Raw genomic sequence first — 22,398 nt, forward strand, 5'->3', positions numbered from 1 at the left:
TTTCTAATTTTTTTTTTTTTGGTCTCACCAGTGGTATATGTACTACCAAGTAAACTGACCTTCTTATACGTATTTGTGTATTCTGAGAACTGCGGGTCCCCAATCTAATCGGTACCATTGTTAGCCTTTAATATTCTTCCACCTTCACCGACTCAGTGCACCTCCCTGCCCTGTGCTCCTTTGCTTCTCTAATACAAATACTTCCAGGGACCAACTCCTTTAATTTTTATCAGTTTATCACCACTGTAAATCTGCTGGCTGGCTATCCCAGATCTGGGTGCAGAGAGACTGGATGGGGGTGAATGGGACAGGGAAGGTAATTTGGGAATCTGGGATTCTTCACACGAAAGTGCGGGGCAAAGTAGGCAGAAGGTGCTGTTATCATCATAAGAACTGGGTGCCAGGTACACCCTGGAGCTTGGCCAAAGAGCACTGAGAGGGGAAACCCTTTCTGGGCCAACCAGAAAGGAATGACCCTGCCTCACAATTCGCCCCAAGGGCTACCCTTTTCCTTTAGATTAGGGGTGGTTGAATGAGCAGTGCTTGTCTGACTACCTTGCTGGATTGTTTGTTCCCCTAGAGTGAAAAAAATGTTCTAATGCCTTTGACAACCTAATCATTGATACACACACACACATACACACACACACACATCTATACATATATATATATATATATATATATATATATATGTATGTATATGTATTACTTAAAAGATTGAAGATTGGGGGGATTCTAATTTAATCTATCCTGGAAAAAAACAATCTAAAGGAGAAAAATGTCAGGGTTCCCTGTCAAGTGATTAAGGTAGGAAACAGATTAAATACAATCTTTTCATTCTAATGCATATCCCTGAGCCCTCCCCAGCTTTGGGTGTAGGAGGTGATAGAGAGAAGAATTAGGAGATGAGAGAAAAAGATCGGAGATTCTATGTCGACGTCTATGGCACCCTCCAGGCTGGGCACAGTCTCAGAGTGAACAACGATCCTCCCAGGAGTGGATGTAATTTGGTCGTGAGGCCTATGGTCCCATAAAGGCCCTCAGCCCCTCTCAGTCCTTGTGTCCTATACAACTTCCTTGTCACTGTTCCTTAGCTCTGTGCCATGTTGTGTACTCCTATTATGCAGTGACTTGTTCATATATGTTGTTTACCAAATAAAGGTAAATACACTAAATGCCTATCAATCGAAACATACTTTTCAAACTAAAATAGTCTAACGAACATATTATATAAAATATAACTAGAAAAGTTTAAAGTATAAATAAGAATCAGAACCAAATCTCTTTTTGTCTCTACTGTTTGGATTAAGGGTGAGGCAGACATAAGCTGGAAGCTTCCCAGCTTCCATTTTCACTTATTCAGTCAACAATCATCGTGTGCTGGGGAAGGCTCTGGCACAGGACAGGGCACAAAGGGGTGCAAAGTAAGCACTATGCCCACCCTTTGGGCACCTATGTTCTGTTGGAAAACAGACATGAATTAAATAATCACACAGCCTGTGATTACAAACTGTGATCTGTGCAATGGAGTGGGAGTGCTGTCCACTCCGGATTCCCTTGCAGAGGATGGAAACCTGGTGCTGATTTCATAGCAATGTCGGGCCCTAGATTGAAGAGGCTGGGCCCCATGGAGACCTACATCTCAAGGTTATTCTTTCTGCTGTGAAGTTGAAAAGAAGAGAATGAGGATGAACTCAGTTGCTGAAGACTTGATTGGACAGTGAGAATTTTATTAGACTCAGGACAATATTCCTTTGCCTAATAAGCTTCTAGTAATCCTTTTCTTGGGTCACTGAGAGTTCAAGTTAAACTGACATGACTTTGGCTCCAAATCTATGAGGTCGAGGCATTTTTAAGACCCATCTTTGCAGAAAAATTAGCTTTACAAAGGCGCCACCAAATTTCAGATGATGTTAAACTGCTTTTCTTCCGTTAGGAATGACACTTAATACATTAAAATTAGCGCTAGTAGCAAAAAATTAAAGTAGTAACATAACGGCTAAAATTTTTAAAAAACTAAAATAAAAGTGACTATAAACACATACTTTAACCCTTTGTGGGACTTTAAAAATGTCTTCAATAAATTCTCAGGAAATTAGAGTTCCAATTTTATGGCAAAATGATAAATTCTTAATACATATAAGTGACGATGTTTTGTTTAAATTCTGAAGTTTATCCATTAACTTTACTGTAAATTGAACTGGCCATAGAGAATTTTTCATACCTAAAACAGATATGAGAAAGTTGATTTGAACACTGAAATCTCTTACTTCCTTCATGATCATATTCTCATAGAATTTTAGAACTTGAAGTGCATAGAGTTTACATTTATAAGTAATTGTTTTCCCATTTCTTCACCCTGTAAAAATTTCGATTTCTCTTTCTCCTGATATCAGACCCCCATGCCCACTGTCTCTTTACTGCTTGCCTGTCCCTTGGTTACTTCACACACTAATCTATATAATTTGATTTCAAAGGTCTGCAAACTATTACTGCAGTAAAAGGATTTGTAATTTATTTTAGTGATAGACCCTTTATTGATAGTTCCCTCTTGATCGCCATGATACTGCATCTGTAAGGGACATTTGTTTAGTGCTCAACTAGGGCTTGAGCCATAGCTTCACATGTTATAGTGAGCTCATTTGGTCATGTGTCCTGGTTCTGTTTTTTTTTTTTGCGGTACGCAGGCCTCTCACTGTTGTGGCTTCTCCTGCTGTGGAGCACAGGCTCCGGACACGCAGGCCCAGTGGCCATGGCTTACGGGCCCAGCCGCTCTGCGGCATGTGGGATCCTCCCGGACCTGGGCACGAACCCGCGTCCCCTACATAAGCAGGCGGACTCTCAACCGCTGCGCCACCAGGGAAGCCCCTGGTTCTGTTTTAATAACTTCTTTAGCATTAGTAGCTTGACACTGGCTAGGCTGACATTTTATTTAGAGCTGAATCATTTACATTAATCTAGAAGGTCTGAACATTCTCAGGAGGCCACCAGTCACTGTAGTCACTAGTGTAAGTTCAACAAATGCCTGCAATCTTTTGCATTATCCGACTTCCACTCTGGGTATAAAGAAAGGCATGACTTGCTTTCTAAGAGATGGGGAAGATGAAAGTGGTTTCCAGCCATAAGAGTAGTAACAGGCTATAAGAACTTGGTCTTCATAGGGGATCCTGTTCCTTTCATCAGAGACCATGCAACCATGGCTATGAATTCTTTCTTTGTTGCAGCTTGACACAGTGCCAGATAACCAATCAACAGGAGACCTTGTCTCCTCAAGGAGCTTGTCTGATGCTTGTCAGCAAGTCCTATGTGTCCACCTGCACTCTACCCCTACCAATTATCAAGCCCAGCTATGAGGACACATGTACATATACTAATCCAATATGGAATTGAATCAGAGGAATGAAATGACAGGGAATACAGACATTAGTTCTATTTCATATTCTCAAGGGTGCTTTTGCCTTTTACTGAAAGGAACCATAAAAATTAGCCAAAGAAGACTGTTATGGCAACCTCCCCCCTGCCACCCTACTAACATTGCTGAGGACATTGTCCATGATAATTCTCAGCGTCCAGGTGAGTAATTTCTTTTAGTTTTAAGTACTGAAAATGTTTTGCTGTCTCTGGGAAACTGGTGTTTTCTCCTAATGAAGGATGTGTGAAAACAGTGAAACTGACAGTGTTCCCCTTTTTACTTTGGGTGGCAAGAAACTCAGAAATGATTTGCAAACCAACCATTGTTACTTTGTTGGACCTTTTGGCGCATAAAGTGCAGTCCTACTTTTTCCTCTGATTCTAACAGTGTAAGCTGATTAATATCTTTCTTGGTGTTTATTTTCATTGTGCTCTTATATGGCATATATTCCTTTTAAGTCACCTCAGAACCTTTTGATTTAAGGAAGATTATCAATCAATTAATTTAAAAAAGCTAGGATAGGAATTTCCAATGATTCTCATACACCCAGTTTTCCTACACCATTTCTGACAATGGTCAGGCTCTGTGTGGTTTTGCATTAGCATGTCAGGAGGAGGGGCCTGGGAGGGAAAGGTCAGGTTTCCTTGACGCTGGCTTTTTTTGGATACCTCTTGCTGTTTAAAAGGCCAGCTTATTTGTCTCATTTGAGCCAAGCTGCCAGGGATTCTGAGGGTCAAGCGTCCTTCTCTCGGAGGTAAAGGGATTCAGGTTTGAAAGAGGCAATTTCTCCTCATAGGGAAGCAAAAAGACCTACTTCTGTGGTATAAAATCTTGGAAATTTTAGAACTACTGTGTATGTAGAGTTCTTCTGTATGTAGAATTCCAGGTTTTACAACATCAAGAGCAATAACAGGGAATAATTCCCTGGTGGTCCAGTGGTTAGGACTCCATGCTTTCACTGCCAAAGGCACGGGTTCAATCACTGCTCAGGGAACTAAGATTTCACACACACACACAAAGAAAAGTACACTGGATGAAGTGGTGCATTCACACGTGTAGAACTCCAGGGTAGCCCCTCTACCCTTGCCTTTGAAAGTCTGCGCTCAACCCTGAATATCGTTCCGCGTTCCCCACCTCCTCTCCCCATCCCGTGTGCAGGGAGCGTAACATTAAACAGCAAAGACAAAACGCTATGACAGGTTGAAGAGAGACCACAGAAAAAAGGAAGAAGTTTTATATTTAAAACCCTTGAAGGTACTTTTTTTCCTGCTTTTTAAACAGGGGACCCTGGATTTTCTTTTTTTTTTTTAATTTTTTTGCGGTACGCGGGCCTCTCACTGCCGTGGCCTCTCCCGTTGCGGAGCACAGGCTCCGGATGCGCAGGCTCAGTGGCCATGGCTCATGGGCCCAGCCGCTCCGCGGCATGTGGGATCTTCCCGGACCGGGGCACAAACCCATGTCCCCTGCATCGGCAGGCGGACTCTCAACCACTGCGCCACCAGGGAAGCCCGGGACCCTGGATTTTCATCTTGCATTTGTCCTCACCAAATTATACCGCTGGCCAGGCCGGGGAGCTTATAAGAAAACAGGTTCTCCAGCCCCATCCCAGATCTACTAAATCAGAATGTGCATTTCTAAGATTTCTAGGCAATTCATCTACATGTCGAGGTTTGAGAAGCAGTCATCTAGATGTGTTCTATCCAATACGGTAGCCACTGGCTGCATGTGGCTCTTGAAGCCTGAAATGTAGCTGGTCCGAACTGAGATGTGCTGTAAGTATAAAAAACACACCAGATTTTGAAGACTTAGTATGAAAACAGAATGTAAAATATTTCATCAATAATTTCTTTATTGATTAATGTTGAAGTGATGACATCTTAGATATATTAGGTTAAATAAATATTATTCAATGTAATTTTGTTCCTTTTTATTTTTTTAATAATAAAAAATAAAAGCTAGAAAATGTGACATTACAAAGTGGCTCGAATTTGTGGCTCATATTATATTTGTATTGGACAGCACTGGTTACAGCTCCAATTCTACTTCTTTTTCCATCTAAGCTTTCTTATTCTCTGTCCTATTTTTTCAGGAAAAGGTTAATAAAAGTACTAGAGTCAGTGAAATGATTTAACATGTTACTATTTCCAGATAACACTGAATTTTAACTGGGATCTTTAATACCTTATTCCACTGTAATATTCTATAAGTTTAGCTTACATCAGTATCACCTGGAGGGCTTGTTAAAATGCAGATCGTATTGCTGGATCTTGTCCCCAAAGCGTCTGACTCAGTCCATCTGAGGTGGGTCCCAGGAACTTCCTTTCTAACAAGTTAGTTCCCAGATGATGCAAAAAGTGTGGGACTGTTCTCACGGCTTTCAATATTGGCTACACATCAGAATCGCTGGGGTAACAAAAAAAATTACCAGTGAGTGCCTAAACCCCACCTCCAGAGATGGTAATTTAGTTGGTTTGGGATTGGGCTTGGACAATGATATTTTAAAAAGCTCTCCAGGTGACCCTACCACGCAGCAGGGTTGAGAATGAATGCCTTAATTCAAAAGCAGTAGTAAGTGGGAATTACAGGTATTGCTGGCCCAGGGCCAGAGTAGAGATGCTTTCCTTTATTCATTTTCCTTTGGGGGTATAGAGAGCAAACCACACGTTTAATCTGTGCCCTAACCTGACGTGACACGTAGGCTAATTGGCATCATTTAAATTTCATCAGCGATGAACTGGGATTCAGGGAAATACAGTGATCTGCCCACACTGCACAGGAAGATAATGGGAACTCAGTGCCCCCTCTTCCTTACTTTGAACATCCTTTATAAGCCCCTGATGTGCTAGAAGGTCGAGACCTAGCATTTCAGCTTCTCTCTGCTGTGTTGCCCTGTGTGGTTGGCACCTCTCAGTGGCTTTGATACACAGGGCTCAGTCTGGGCTGTGCAGAGATATTTGATTTACTTCGGAGAAGTCTGGCATCAAACGAAGTTACCAGCTTCACTTGCAATTCTGGTGTGTTTGTCAAGAAGATGCATTTTAAAAATAATTTAATCTCTTGTGTTTGCCTTCAAGCGACAGGAAAAAATATGAATCTGAATTCAGTTTAATGATGAATCACCGGTTTAGCATAGCCTCTGATTGGACTGACTCACTTGGTGTATGACTCGTGTGTTGTTGGATTTATATTGTTTGAAGACGGCTTGCTATGACCCCTGGAGATGTTGTATTTTCTTCTTAATTTTTGAAAACCATTGTTGGCAGTGTATAAAAAATAAAAAGAAAATACAAATGGTTAACACATAAATATTACTATAGATACACATGTATATATACACTAAGACTTTATCAGGGAGAGAGACTACTTCTTAGGTTATGACTATAAGGTAAAGTCGGTTATTTGTTTGACCAGATCAATAATAAATATATTTTGTTTCTTGACAGTATGATCGATGTGCATGAACAACCATCCCCACGATATGTATTTTGAGTTGCTTCTCGGTAGTTTGGATGAGTTCAAATGATAGTTTATTTGTCTCTGCTATTTTGGTCCCAGTAACCAGTGGTAAAGATTCACGAAGTGATTGTGACCATTACGAATGTAAGCATTTTTTAGTTCAAATTCCTTAGGTTTATTTCTTGAGTTTTGGCTTAGATTACAGGGGTTATACTAATTCTCAGTACCTAAGGACATGTTTTCTATTTCCTTTTCTTTCTTAGATATATACAAATCCATTTCATGTTTTCTGGGTTCTAGATTTCATATCACACTACTCCATTGCCTTCCATTCTTTCTAGAAGAGGTGAGACGCTTGTGGCAGTTGTGGGTCTGCCCATGGCTTTGCTCTTTGGAAGAGTTACTGTCTTTTACCTTGATGATTATTCATAACTCATGGAGAAGATATCTCTTCACAAACCAAATGGTAGGGTATTGCATGGCAGAAATCAGTCTTTTAAATCAAAGCCTCCAAAGTCATATGCTGATAATTTTAACAACATCTCTTAAAATGACCAGAAATAGGTATTCTTTTCTTGGGACAACCCATGACATAAAAGATGTTTTAAAATACCTGACCTTTCCAAATACTAGTAATGCGAAGGAAGCCACATTGATTTGGGATACTGAAGTAAGCACCCCAGATGAAGTTTACAATTTTGCCATCTCTGATAGAATGAGTAAATAAAGTCTCTAAATAATACAGAAAACTCATTTTAACTCATAATATTTTCTCTTGACACACTGTTTCACAAAGTTAATAAAAACTGTGGAAATGGTTGATTTTTATCCCCTTTTCCTTCCCCAAACTTCTGTTGATGAAGATGCTATGATCAGTAAAATGTTTAAAATGACTCTAGTATGTGTGCAGAGAGCCTATGTATTTTTTTTAAATGAATAATTTAGAGTTTATCTGAAAGAATTGACTGTGAAAGACTTGACAGACATCATTAAACCAACTCAATGTAAATAATTAGTAAATACAGGAAGTTTGCTAAAACAATCTGGAAAATCTTTAAAATCTGTTTGATGAAAACCTATATAGGTATAAACACAGGCAGATATCTTTAATTTTCCCCTAATATTTTTTTGGTATATTTGTCTCTGGTCTAGAGTACACAGAGACTTTTAGCTCCAAATAATAGAAACACAATACAAACTCTTTAAAGCAGAAAAAGAAATGTTATGAATTGAGGGGCCCAAGTTTGTTTTCAGAGCTCTGTCTCTCTCCATCCTGCTTCTCTTGACTGCACTTCCATATTGTCCTCATTCTTATCTATTATCTAAAAAAGATGACTTAGTGTTCATGGTTAGAAAAAATGACTGTAGGCAACCCCAGATTTCATTTTTCTTTCAACTTGCCACTCTAGAGAGGGGGAAACCCTTGCTTGTATTACTTCTACATATGAAATCTCAGCAAAGACACGGGCTGATCCTGGTTGGGTCATAGGTCCATTCCTGAGCAAGTCATAATGGCCAGGGGAAGGCTTACTCCTGCCTTTCCCATAGGAGACTGGGAATGGGTAGAGTCAGCCTCATTAACACTACATAAACTGTATATTTTTTTAAAGGAAAGATATGTACTGTTACCAAAAGAAAAGAGAAAGGGGGACTGGATGGACAAAATACAACAGACGGCTACTATTTGACTCTTTCATTGTCGTTTTGGTTTTTATAAGCTATAAATTTAGTGGCAGATTTGTCTTGTCTAGTGATTTCTACGTAGGTTTTCGAGAGTATGAGTGTGTATGTGTGCACACATTTTTGTTTTGTTTCAAATATATGGTTATATTTTTTAAAGAAACATTCAGTTTTTACTGGGAAAATATATTCACACATGTCCTGAACTCATCATGTCCCCAGAGTTTGTCCTCAGCATTGCTTTGGAAGTTCTGACCTAGAAATGATCTGGTTAATAACCACATAGAGAAGACAGATGTGGAAATATAGTGTGGAAAGGAGAAATAAATTCTTCATTAGTTCTACAATACTACTTTAAAAAATTTTAAATGTGGGCAAACTGTTTTTCTCCACTACTGCAAGAGCACCATAGATTAGTTTGCCTATTTTCTCAGCATATGTAAATGAAATCATATAGTGTATACTCTTTGGTGTCTAGCTTACTTCACTCAACATTATATTTGTGAAATTCCTCTATGTTGTTAAATGTTTGTCCTTTTATTACTCTTTGGTATTCCGTTGTATGAATATGCCACATTTTACTTAACCATTCCCATTCTGTGGTTGGTAGATATTTGCATTGTTTCCAATTTCAAGCTACTATGAAGTGTTGTTATGTACATTTTTAGTTATGTACTATGCTGTTTGAGAAGCATATGTATACATTTTTCTTGTTTATATACTTAGGAGAGAAATCACTGTATCATAGTACAGTTGCCCCTCCATGTGGGCAGATTCAGTCAACTGCAGACCAAAATTATTTGGGGTAGAAAGTTCTAGAAAGTTCCAAAAAAGACAAACATGGATTTGACATATGCCAGTAACTATTTACGTAGTGTTTACATTGTATTAGGTATTATGAATAATCTATTGGTGACTTAAAGTATATGGGATTGACATGTACATATATTTAATGGATAACCAACAAGGACCTACTGTATAGCACGGGGAACTCTGCTCAATATTATGTAACAACCTAAATGGGAAAAGAATTTGAAAAAGAATAAATATAGATGTAGATGTAGATGTATAAATATAAGTACGTATGTGTTTAGTAGATGTGCCAATTTTATTTTTCGAAGTGGTTGTACCAGTTTATAGTCTTACCAACAATTAATGTGAATTCTAGTTGTTTTCACATCCTTACTAACAGTTAATATTGTCAGAGTTTTAAATTTTAGCTATGTTAGAGGGTGTGCATATGTTTTCTTATTGTGGTTTTAATTTGCATTTCCCCATGACTAATGTGTTTGAGTATCTTTTCATGTGTTAACAGGTCATTTGTTTATTTTATTCTGTGGAGTGCTTGTGCCAGTCTTTTGCCCATTTTTCTACTGGGTTGTCTTTCTTTGTCTTATGGATTTAGAAGAATTCTTTACATATTCCGGACACAAAACTACACAACCCTATCCCCCCTCGCACACGCACACATTTGTGGCTTGGTTTTTCTGTCTTAACTGTATCATTAGATAAAGAATTCTTATTTTATTGTATTTCAGTCTATCACTCTTTACTTTTACCCTTAGTGCTTTTTACATCTTCTTCAAGATTCTCTTGGGTATTCTTGGCCCTTTGCATCCCCATGTACATTTTACAATCAGCTTGTCAATTTCCATGACAAGACTGCTAGTGTTGGGATTGCTTTGAATCAGAATTTTAGGAAGATCTCTCTTAGAAAGTCACATTTAGGCTGAGACATAAAGGATTAGAAGGAGCCAGTTACATAAGGTGGATGTGGAGGGGGGCAGAATTTTCTAGGGCAAAGGGAATGTAATGTGCAAAAGCCCATAGTATATAAAAATTTAGCTGCAAGGTGACCTGTGTGGCAGAAGGAAAGGGACTGAGGTGAAGCTGGCATGTGGATCAAAACCCAGATCCTACAGTTTTGAAGGCCGTGGTAAGGGGTTTGGCTTATCAAGGGATCAGCAGAGACTTAGAAATCGTTGCTTTGTTTGCCTCCTGTTGAAACGTGTTTGTTAAGAAAAGACTTGACTTTGGCATTTATTCAACTTTTAAAAAATAGGCGATTTAACTTGAAAAGCCCTCAGAAATTCACAAAGCTCTAATTTGATTCTCTTTGACACGTTTATAATACGAGTTTTATTGGATTCTTTGACTCAGATTTGGGCTGAATAATACCCATGGGTACTTTCTGAACTCATTTAACTCCCACAATTCCCTGTACTTGAACTCAGTGCACTAAACCATTTCTTTGAAAACTAGGCAAAAATATCCCCCACACGACGACTCAGTATATGTTCACTTCATGTCTATTTCATTCTTCTTTGTTCACTGGGAAGAGTCACAAAAGAGATGAGTCAACCGTAAATGCAGGAGTGTGAATCTGTGCCCATTATCCTCAAGCACCCATGGAAACACTTGTAGTTTAGAACTCTTATCAAAAGGCCTTTTGTTATTTCAAGGGCAGCGCTAACATACACAATGACTATATGTTTTTGATTGCTTCAAAGAATCTTTGCTATTCTCTAGAAAGAATGCAGCTGCCTTAGCAATTGCAACACCACTCCGCGTATAAAATGCTCTTCAAGTGAGTCCAAGCTGTTATATTGATGTCAAAATGGGCAGCCTTTACAGTGGTACTTTATATCAGAGTGATTATACATGGCTCTAGAAAGTAAATCCTTGTAACGTGGTCTTAATATGGTAAAAAAAAAACAATGCAGTTCAGTACATAGTTGAGTAACTTTATGGACAAGCTACAGCGATAGACTCTTCTGAGGATAATACAAAGATGACCAAGGCTAAAAAACTAATACTTAGGGCCTTATCTATTCCAGAGCACAGGGGAGTAGGGTTCTCTTATAGAAAATAACGTGGGTCAAAAAAAAAAAAGAAAATAATGTGGGTCAAGTGAGAGGAAATGGAAGAATAAGACACGAGTAAGGGAGAATTTAATAAGCATAGGTGAGTTATAAATAAAGCGATGGTGTAATCCTTGCTTTCCCAGCTCTATGTGGCCTTGGTAGCCCTGGCCTCACCAACATGTATGATCTGGAAAAGTCTTTCACCTGAAATCACGTACTGAGTAAGTTGAGGTCAGTCTCTTGAGACCATATAGTTAATCCTGGATCTGAGCTCCACTCTGAACTCCTGAGCCCTTGTTACTGTACAGCCTCTTCTCTGAGGGCATGACCATGCTCCCCAAATACTCAGCTACTGTGTGGGCTGTGTAACAAATGAGACAGCCCCCTGAGGCTCCCATGCTTTCTCCTAATCAATTTGTGAACATGTGTCAGCCAAAAGGTACTCCTCCTGTAGCCCATCTGCCTGGCCTAGGGCCACGTGGGCCGTGGTGCTGGCATTTCCTGCATGGGTTGCCAAACTTCCTTGGACACTGCAGTGGCTGGTAGGCTTACTTTCTTGCAGTGGGGTCAGCCTGGCAGCTTAGTTTGCCCTTTAGCTCTAGACCCACCAGGTTCTAATTTTCTGCCCATTTCTTAATCAGCCTTGTTGAGAACTCCTTCAATTTATCCTCACTATAGTAGATAATTATTTGGGATTTAGTTTGCCTTTATGGCCTTTTAGGTTTCTGCTATAGATTTATGAAATTACTTCTACATATTCTTGGTGTCCTGTACAACATTGCTTTTGATCTAGGAACTCACTTTATAGAAAAAGATACAAGGTTGATCCTTAAGGTTCATAGGTTTTATGTACCCATCTCAGAAATACCTGGCCTTAGGGACTTCCCTCGTGGTCCAGTGGTAAAGAATCGCCTTCTAAAGCAGGGGATGTGGGTTTGATCCCTGGTCAGGGATCCCACATGATGCGGGGCAACTAAGCTCGTGCGCCTCAACGAGAGAGCATGCGTGCCACAAACTACAGAGCTGACATGCCCTGGAGCCTGTGCACCACAACTAGAGAGAGAAAAACCCGCACACCACAACTAAAGAGGAGCCCACATGCTGCAACTAAGATCTGATGCGGCCAAATAAATAAATATTTAAAAAAAAAAAAAAGTACGTGGCGTTAGAGAACAATGGAAAAGCCTACTGAAAACTTTGTAAACACCAGCTGGAAGATACTATCTTGCCAAATCAGTGTTTGTCCTGCCTGGTGCAACATATACTATGAATCAGCCAGTGGTACATGGTGCTGTTCTAGAACCAGAAGACATGGGTGTGTGTATAAGGGATGTAAATTGAAGTGGTTCTTTACATGAAACTCTTAATGATACACCATTTACAAAAGTCTTTAATCTCTGCAACTCTGGTCTCAGCTATTTAGAGATATCAAATTCCAAGGGAGATATGTGTCCACTGAAATGAAAGCTGAGCTTCTCACATGCCTATCTGGGTTCTTTTAAAATTTGTTTCCCATTTCATTGAGAGAAAATTGACATATAACATTGTGTAAGTTGAAGCTGTACATTGTGATGATTTGATATACATATATATTACAAAATGCATACCACAATAAGGTTAGTTAACACAGTCATCACCTCACATAGCTACCATTGTTATTTTATTTATTTTTTGTGTGGTGAGAACTTTTAAAATTTACTTTTTTAGCCACTTTCAAGTATACAATACAGTATTGTCAACTCTAGTCACCATGCTGTACATTAGATCCCTGGAACTTACTCATCTTACATCTGAAAGTTGTTAGTCTTTGATCACCTTTACTTATTTCCCTCACAACCTCATCCCTGGCAGCCGCCAGTCTACACTCTGTTTCTATGAGTTCAGTTTTTTTTTTAATAGTTCACGTATAAGTGACATCACACAGTATTTTTCTTTCTTTGTCTGACTTATTTCACTTAGCATAATGCCCTCAGAGTTCATCCATGTTCTCCAAATGGCAGGATTTCCTTCTTTTTTATGGCCTAATAATGTTCCATTCTATATATATGCCACATTTTCTTTACCCATTTGTTTGTTGATGGAGACTTGTGTAGTTTCTGTGTTTCGACTATTGTAAATAATGTTGCAGTAAACATGGGGTGCAGATATCTTTTCAAAATAGTCAATTTTTTCCTTCAGATTTATATCCAGAAGTGGGATTGCTAGATAATATGATAGCTCTATTTTTAATTTTTTGAATTAAATACTCCATACTGTTTTCCATAGTGGCTGTACCAATTTACATTTCCACCAACAGGGACCAAAAGAACCAAAGGGTTCCTTTTTCTCCACATCCTCGTCAGCACTTGTTATCTCTTGTCTTTTTGATAATAGCCATTCTAATAGGTGTGAAGTGATATCTCATTGTGGTTTTGATTTGCATTTTCCTGATGATTAGTGATGCTGATTATTTTTGCATGTACCTGTTGGCCATTTGCATATCTTTGGAAAAATATCTATTCATGTCCTTTGCTCATTTTTAAATCAGATTATTATTATTATATTTTGCTATTGAGTTATATGAGTTTCTTATATATTTGGGGTATAAATCCCTTATCAGATATATCATTTGTAAATATTTTTTCCCATTTGTAGGTTGCCTTTTCATTTTGTTGATTGTTTTCTTGCTGTGTAGAAGCTTTTTAGTTTGATGCAGTCCTACTTACTTATTTTTGCTTTGCTGCTTGTGCTTTTGGTGTCATATCCAAAAAGTGCTTGCTAAGACCAATGTTGAGGAGCACTTTTCCTGGTTACTTCTAGGAGTTTTATGGATTCAGGTCTTAAAATATTTTAGTCTTTAATCCATTTCAAGTTAACTTTTTCTCACATAAGGTAAGGGTCCAGTTTCATTCTTTTGCATGTGGATATCCATTTTTCCCAACACCATTTATTTAAAAGACCATCTTTTCTGCCATTGAGTATTCTTGGCTCCCTTTTCAAATATTAGTTCACCATATATGCATGGGTTTATTTCTGGGCTCTTGATCCTTTTCCATTGGTCTATGTGTCTGTTTTTATGCTAGTATCATACTGTCTTGATTATTATAGCTTTGTAATATAGTTTGAAATCAGGAAGTGTGATGATCCCAGCTTGTTGTTCTTCTTTCTCAAGATTGCTTTGGGTATTTGGGATCTTCTGTCGTTCCATATGAATTTTAGGATTTTTTTTCTTTTTCTATAAAAAAATGTCTTTGGAATTTTGGTACAGATTGCATTGAATCTATAGATAGCTTTGGATAGTAGGGACATTTTAACAATACTAATTCTTCCAATCCAAGATCATGGGATATATTTCCATTTATTTATGTCTTTTTCCATTGCTTTCATCAATGTCTTATAGTTTTTGGTGTTCAGATCTTTCACTTCCTTGGTTAAATTTATTCCTAAGTATTTTATTATTTTTGATGCTATTATGAATGGCACTGCTTTCTTTTTTCCTTTTCAGATAGTTCATTGTTAGTGTATAGAAATGCAACTGATTTTTGTATTAATTTTGTATCCTGCCACTTTACCGATGCAGAACAGTGGATATATTAAGTGAAACATTTGTTATTTACTTATTATTTTTGAAGGAATGGTTTAGGAATGAAAGCGTATAAAGATGTTGGGGAGCCAAAGGTGAGAGAGTGATGTGATCATTTCTTGTGTTTTTGGTTGCCTAGCCGTGGAGTACCCTCTCCATTTGGGAGACGTTTTACACAGGATTAATCTTGGTGAGAGCAGTGACCTGCTTCTTATTAAAGAGACTGAGGGACCTGTCTCATGAAGGCTGGTGTGCAAGACTATAACCTGGCTCAACCAATCAGAAGCTCACATCTAGGCATGGACTCCTGAGTGATTGTGGCAAAGATGAGATGGTGGCTAGAATTCATTTGCATCGGGCTGCCCTATATTTTAGATATTTTCAAGAATGTGGAACAATGGAAGTAATCTAGAAACCTACTTGAAAACTCATTAAGATTATCCCATAGATGTTACATGTTAAGAATATTTTTGGTTGTTCTGCTTTTAAAAAATATATATCACCCCTCCCCTCAAATTGACAGTATGGTACAACCAAAATAATTGTAGAATATTACTGACATATGTGCTGTGTTTCCTTCCTACTTATTCCCAGCTCCTAATCTGACACATTGTAAGTACTTGACAAATGTTTGTATGAATCGATTTCAGGAGAAAGAAAATATGGTAATTATTAATTAAAAGACCTAGTCTGTTTCATTCTTTGAAGAAATTTCTAGTAATAGGAAACATTGACCATTTTATTTAAGTTTTGTGTATTTATTAGCAGTATTATCACGTTTATTATCACTCTTTGCTTGTTTCTACAACTAATACTTTTTATATGTTAGATTTCCTAGTACTTTACCTTTTTGATCTGCCTGGTAAGTCTAACAAAAAATGGATTAAAGACCTAAATGTAAGACCAGACACTATAAAACTCTTAGAGAAAAACATAGGAAGAACACACTTTGACATAAATCACAGCAAGGTCTTTTTTGATCCACCTCCTAGAGTAATGGAAATAAAAACAAAAATAAACAAATGGGACCTAATGAAACTTCAAAGCTTTTGCACAGCCAAGGAAACCATAAACAAGATGAAAAGACAACCCTCAGAATGGGAGAAAATATTTGCAAATGAATCAACAGACAAAGGATTAATCTCCAAAATATATAAACAGCTCATGCAGTTCAATATCAAAAAAACAAACAACCCAATCAAAAAATGCTCAGAAGACCTAAATAGACATTTCTCCAAAGAAGACATACAGATGGCCAAGAGGCACATGAAAAGCTGCTCAACATCACTAATTATTAGAGAAATGCAAATCAAAACTACAGTGAGATATCATCTCACACCAGTCAGAATGGCCATCATCAAAAAATCTAGAAACAATAAATGCTGGAGAGGGTGTGGAGAAAAGGGAACCCTCTTGCACTGTTGGTGGGAATGTAAATTGATACAGCCACTATGGAGAACAGTATGGAGGTTCCTTAAAAAACTAAAAATAGAATTAGCATATGACCCAGCAATCCCACTACTGGGCATATACAGAGAACACCATAATTCAAAAAGACACATGTGCCCCAATATTCATTGCAGCACTATTTACAATAACCAGGTCATGGAAGCAACCTAAATGCCCATCGACAGATGAATGGATAAAGAAGATGTGGTACATATATACAATGGAACGTTAGCCATAAAAAGGAACGAAATTGGGTCATCTGTTGAGACGTGAATGGATCTAGAGACTGTCATACAGAGTGAAGTAAGTCAGAAAGAGAAAAACGAATATCATATATTAATGCATATATGTGGAACCTAGAAAAATGGTACAGATGAACCAGTTTGCAGGGCAGAAATTGAGACACAGATGTAGAGAACAAACGTATGAACACCAAGGGGGGAAAGTGGCGGGGAGGTGGGGATGGTGGTGTGATGAATTGGGCGATTGGGATTGACATGTATACACTGATGTGTATAAAATTGATGACAAATAAGAACCTGCTGTATATAAAAAACAATAATAATAATAATTTTTCTTTAGAGATTAAACTGATGAAATTTATTGCCAGAATACTTTGAAATATGGATGACCCAGTGATGCTACATATTGATGAAATCATATGTAAATACTGGAAATCACTGATGTGCCATTTTGGCTCATATCATCAAGGGCATTGAAGTTCACCGTTCATTGTCCTCAAATTTTCATAGAATAGTATTGCAAAAACGCTCTCATGAAAATGTCTGAGAGCTATCAGACTGAATACCCCCATCACCTCCCTGAGAACTAGTATTTTTAGAAGTATAGTAGTAGTCTATGTACAGCTATATTGTATCAATGAGAGAAGGCAAAATGGAAAGAAACAGGAGTTGAAGTAGGTATTCCACTCATTTATAGAGTTTAAATACTTTCCTTTTGGAAGGAGTGCCAGGACGCTAATTGTAGAAGTGGCTTCCATAGCAGTTGGATCTAGTCAGTATCTTCTGGGGTTATAGGAATATTCATTAATACGGGATCATCTTGCCCATGGTAAATATTTAAAATATGATTTCTAAGGTTAGTCAATATATCTGAAAATGACATATATACACCAATATGTATAAAATAGATAACTAATGAGAACCTGCTATATAGCAAAGGGAACTCTACTTCATTTCACTGTACAGTAGAAGCTAACATAACATTGTAAAACAACTATACTCCAATAAAAAAGAAGTCAAACTGCAAAATGGGAGAAAATATTTGCAAATGTTATGACTGGCAAAGGGTTAATATCCAAAATATATAAACGGTTCATACAACTCAGTATAAAAAAACAAACAAAAAAATGCAGTTGGTAGTGGGTAGTAGTTGTGAATAGAAATCTTTCCAAGGAAGAGATACAGATGGCTAATAGGCATATGAAAAGATGCTCAACATCACTAATTATTAAAGCAGCTCAATTCAAAACAGTAATGAGGTATCAACCTCACACCTGTCAAAATAGCTGTCATCAAAATGTCTACAAATAAGAAATTTTGGAAATGATGTGGAGAAAAGTGCCCTTTACACTGTTGATAGGATTGTAATTTATTGCAGCCATTATGGAAAACAGTATGGAGGTTCCTCAAAAAGCTAAAAATAGAACTACCATATGATCTATCAATCACTCTCCTGGGTACATAACCAGAAAAAACAAAAAATGAAAACACTAATTCAAAAAGATACATAAAACCCAATGCTCATAGCAGCACTGTTGACAATGGCCCATATATGAAAGCAATGTAAATACCCCTGAACAGACAATGGATAAAGAAGATATGTTACATGTGTACAGTGGAATATTACACAGACTTAAAAAGAATGAAATTCTGCTATTTGAAGCAACATGGATGGACCTAGAGAGTATTATGCATAACGAAGTAAGTCAGAGAAAGACAAATACTGTGTGATAGCATTTATATGTGGAATCTAAAAATAATATAAATGAATGGATATGCAAAACAGAAACAGACTCACAGGTATATAAACAAACTAGTGGTCACCAGTGGGGAGATGTAAGGGGGAGGGGCAAATTAAGGGTATAGGATTAAGAGGTACAAACTAGTATGTAAAAAATATATAAGCAACAAAGATATATTGTATAGGATAGGGACTTACAGCCATTAGCTTGTAATAACTTTTAATCAAGTATAACCTGTAAAAAATACTGGATCACTATGCTGTACATGAGAAACCAATATAATATTGCAAATAAATTGTACTTTAATTAAAAAAATAAAATCTGAAAATGGATATGTGATTGAACAAGAAGCTTAAAAGTTTCTTTTTTCTTCTTTCTCGATGACACTTAATGAGATTTTACAGACTTTTTTCATACAGAATAATTGCTAATAATTTCAGTGTTAAAGTCTGGATTGAAAAAAAACCAGTACGTTTTCTCTCTAATTCCTACCTCATTCTAGCACATTCTACAAGGTACCTAAGGGTTGAAGAGATTGGTAAAAATCCAATAAACTGCATAATTTGAATACACTTTGCCCAACAAAAGAAGTAATTGTTGTGAAGTTAAAGCAATTTAATTCCAATCCTGGAATTTGTTATTGAGCTGCTCCCTGATAACAGGTGGCAACCTTTCTTACAGGATTGGAAGGAAAGGAGCCAGTAGAAACCACCCCTGGCACCTTAGGACCATCTGCAGTTACTCTTAGATTCCTATTAAATTACAGCATCTGACCTACAAAATTGTTTTTGTTTTTTTGTTTTTTTTTTTAAGTGAGTGAGAGGAAGAAGAAACCAGTTAGAGGGAAAACGAGGGCTCATGTGAAATCAGCCTAAGAATTGGAGCGGCACAGAGAAGCCGTAGAAGGATTAAAGATGACCTTCTTTGAGGACACGCTCCTCTCCTCGACTTCTCTCACACTACCCCAGCTGATGCAGAAGCAAGTCACAAGACCGAGGTCATGTGAGTGCTGGGATGTAGGGCTGCTGGCTCAGCGCTCCTATGGAAGCCGCACTGAAGCCCTACACGTGGGCTGTCCTGCAACTGGGCTGCGATGAAGGGTGGCTCTGCCTTAGCTAAGAAACTACTGGGAATGGCCTAACGCTTAGATGTACTTTATTCTAATCTTAGCTCTGTCTCTCTAGCTAGCTGCATACACAGTTTACTTAATCTGAGTCACAGTTTCCTAGAAGAGTTGTTGTGAGGATGATGCATAAAGTATCCAGCATTACGCCTGGAGTTAGCAAAGTTTTGATAAATGGTAGTGATGATGATGATGGTGGTGGTGGTGAGGGAGAGGAGAAGGAGGAGGAAGGTAAAGACGAGGAAGATGATTCAAAGAACCAAGCATTGGCTAATGCTGGCTTTTACCTAAACTTTGGATGAACCCCGTTCACTACCCAGATTAAATATTTTCTTCATGGCACTGAATTTGACCAGGCATTACAATGCACCCTCCTGTTTTTGTAAGATTTCTCACACACACACACACACACACACACACACACACACACACACACACACAAACACACTTGCTGTCATTTCTAATCTCATATTAAAATTCATAAAAACAAAGAATGGCAGTCTTCAAACAAAACTGAATTATGATACAACACATTTGGATGAAACAATTTTAATTTTAAATTAGATTTCCTTTATTTATATTTTTTTAAGGAGAGAGAATTTGCCATATGTAGGAAATTTCAAACATTCTAAAAGAATAGGAAAACATGTGTGACAAAATTAGCAGACAGTCTTGACTTTTGAGTATTTTCTACATCAAAAAATAAAATCAATAAATATTTTTGCTTAAGATTACAAAAATGTTTAGCCATGTATATCACTCGAGGTAATTTCTAGTAGTAGCTTTTTCTGAGACTTCCTCAGATGAAGGTACTAGCTTCATGGAGGTGGGTAGAGAAATTGAGGATCAGAGAGAGTATAGAACAAACCTATAGCTTTCATTTGGGAATCCTTCCAGGTGAGGATGGGGTGGGAGTGATAATATATATATATATATGTATACACACACACACTAAGATTGTATTGCAAGTTCAACTGAATTTTGTTCTAGTCATACTGCTGCTCATATATCCATTAGTGCTTACTTAATAGCATCATAATTAACTGTTTTCTCTTCTACTGGATTGCAGATTCTTTGCAGAATGGTCCATCAGTGTGGGATGAGGTGGAGGGCCTGGGTGGCAAAATTGTAGTTAATTCAGTATTGTGTTGCCTGGGCTGAGTCTGGTTTGGTACGTAGTGGGTACTCAATGAATGCTTGAATAAATAATTGAATAGATGATTGAATGAGAGATACTTTGAGTGACTTGAAAATACCTTTTTTTTTTTTGGCGGCTATGCTGCGCGGCACATGGGATCTTAATTCCCAGACCACGGATGGAACCCACACACACTGCAGTGGAAGCTCAGAGTCTTAATCACTGGACTGCCAGGGAAGTCCCGAAAATACCTTGTTCTTGAAATGAAAAAAAAACAGCATTCTTTCTGTTTTCGTTTCCCTCAATAGGTAATTGGTCTATGGTTGGCTTAGGTAAGGCTGGTAGCAGCCCACCGCGTGCCAGGACTGGGCCGTCTTGTAACCAAATTGCTTGTGAAAGTGGTCTGAAGTGGGTGGTAAACACTATAAGACCAAATACCAACAGTGCTGTAAGCCAACGGGTACCATTAAGAAGGGAGGGGGTAGAAAACTTTGAGGAAATTTAATAATAAAATTCAATATTGCCATCAACTTTATTGACTCGAAACTCAAGATGTTTATAATTTTCAAAAAAGCTTTTCTTGGCCAATTGTATCCTGACAGTTGAGCACATAGCAGTAAAATGGGTAATTAAGATTACTGGGAGAATAAAAGTCGCATGTAGGCTTATTACATTAGAACTTCTTGAATGAGTAATGTACTCACAGAGATAAGCTTTATTGCAGAAAACTGATTAACAAGTTTATCGTCTGTATAGTAGGTGTTCTTGTTGAACGCTGAGGCTACTGGAAAATAAGATGGAAAGGACATTCAAAATGTGTTCTCGTTCACATTCCTTGATTAAATCGTGTTTGTCTCAAATTCTTATATGTGGATAAGAAATGTCTGGTAACTTCCCCTTCTATATCTTGAGATGCAAGCATTTTCTCCTCATGGGCTTAGTCAGTATCATTTTGGAGTACTGTATAACTTATTTTGAATAAGTTTATCTTCTTCAGCTGTAAACTATTAGCTCTAAATCATTGCAGATCACATTTTGGGACAAAAGAAAAAAGAATGAAGAAATGAAACAAATGTAGGATGTAGATAATCTCTCACAAGTATCATTCTTTCAAGTCAGGCATTTTTAATGCGTTTGTCAGTGAAAATTAATTCTTAAGACATTTGTATATTTCCAAATCCCCCCTATCAAATGGGTATCAGATTTGGCCTGTCTCCAAAAACAGGACAGCCAAAATGTCTATGATGGTACGCTTCAATGAAGAGTTGAGTAGAAAGCTGTGACTATTCCCTCTCAGAGCATAGGACTAAAGATATGGCTGGTAGTCCATACTCTTGGGAGAAGTACCTACAGCTTAACTTCCTCTGCTGAACTTTTTCATACCATCAGATTTGCTACACAGTGTTTGTTGATTGTCTCCCAGTGGCACAGGAAAAATGTGAGTAGTGGTGACAAGAAGCCCAATTAATTCTGTTAAGCTGTTAAGCCTCATATAAGATATGTGACAATGAGCTATGGAGTAGTGGAAAGAACACCATCCTTGAAGATTATCAGGGTTCTGACCCTACCTCTGCCACCTGGAAGTCTTTGCAAGTCACTTAGACACTCTGAGACTCAGTTTCTCCACCTGTTCTACCAACCATAGGACTATTAGGAACATTAAACGAGATAGCCTATATACAGTTGCCTTGTGAAATGTACAAAGTTGTGTAAGTATAAGGTATTATTTT

At 37.8% G+C, this 22,398-nt stretch overlaps 1 long non-coding RNA gene across 1 annotated transcript in view; it reads left to right on the forward strand.

Annotated features, from left to right (window-relative positions):
* LOC117196800 (uncharacterized) overlaps positions 1-19,513 on the forward strand; it is a 74,747-nt gene extending 55,234 nt beyond the window's left edge. Inside the window, exon 3 of the long non-coding RNA XR_004477180.2 lies at positions 19,221-19,513. This is a non-coding gene — a long non-coding RNA (uncharacterized LOC117196800). The remainder of the gene's footprint in view (positions 1-19,220) is intronic.
* Positions 19,514-22,398: the final 2,885 nt, after the last annotated feature.

This window comes from Orcinus orca, chromosome 12 (genome assembly GCF_937001465.1).
Source record: "Orcinus orca chromosome 12, mOrcOrc1.1, whole genome shotgun sequence".
Classification (NCBI taxonomy): Eukaryota; Metazoa; Chordata; class Mammalia; order Artiodactyla; family Delphinidae; genus Orcinus; species Orcinus orca.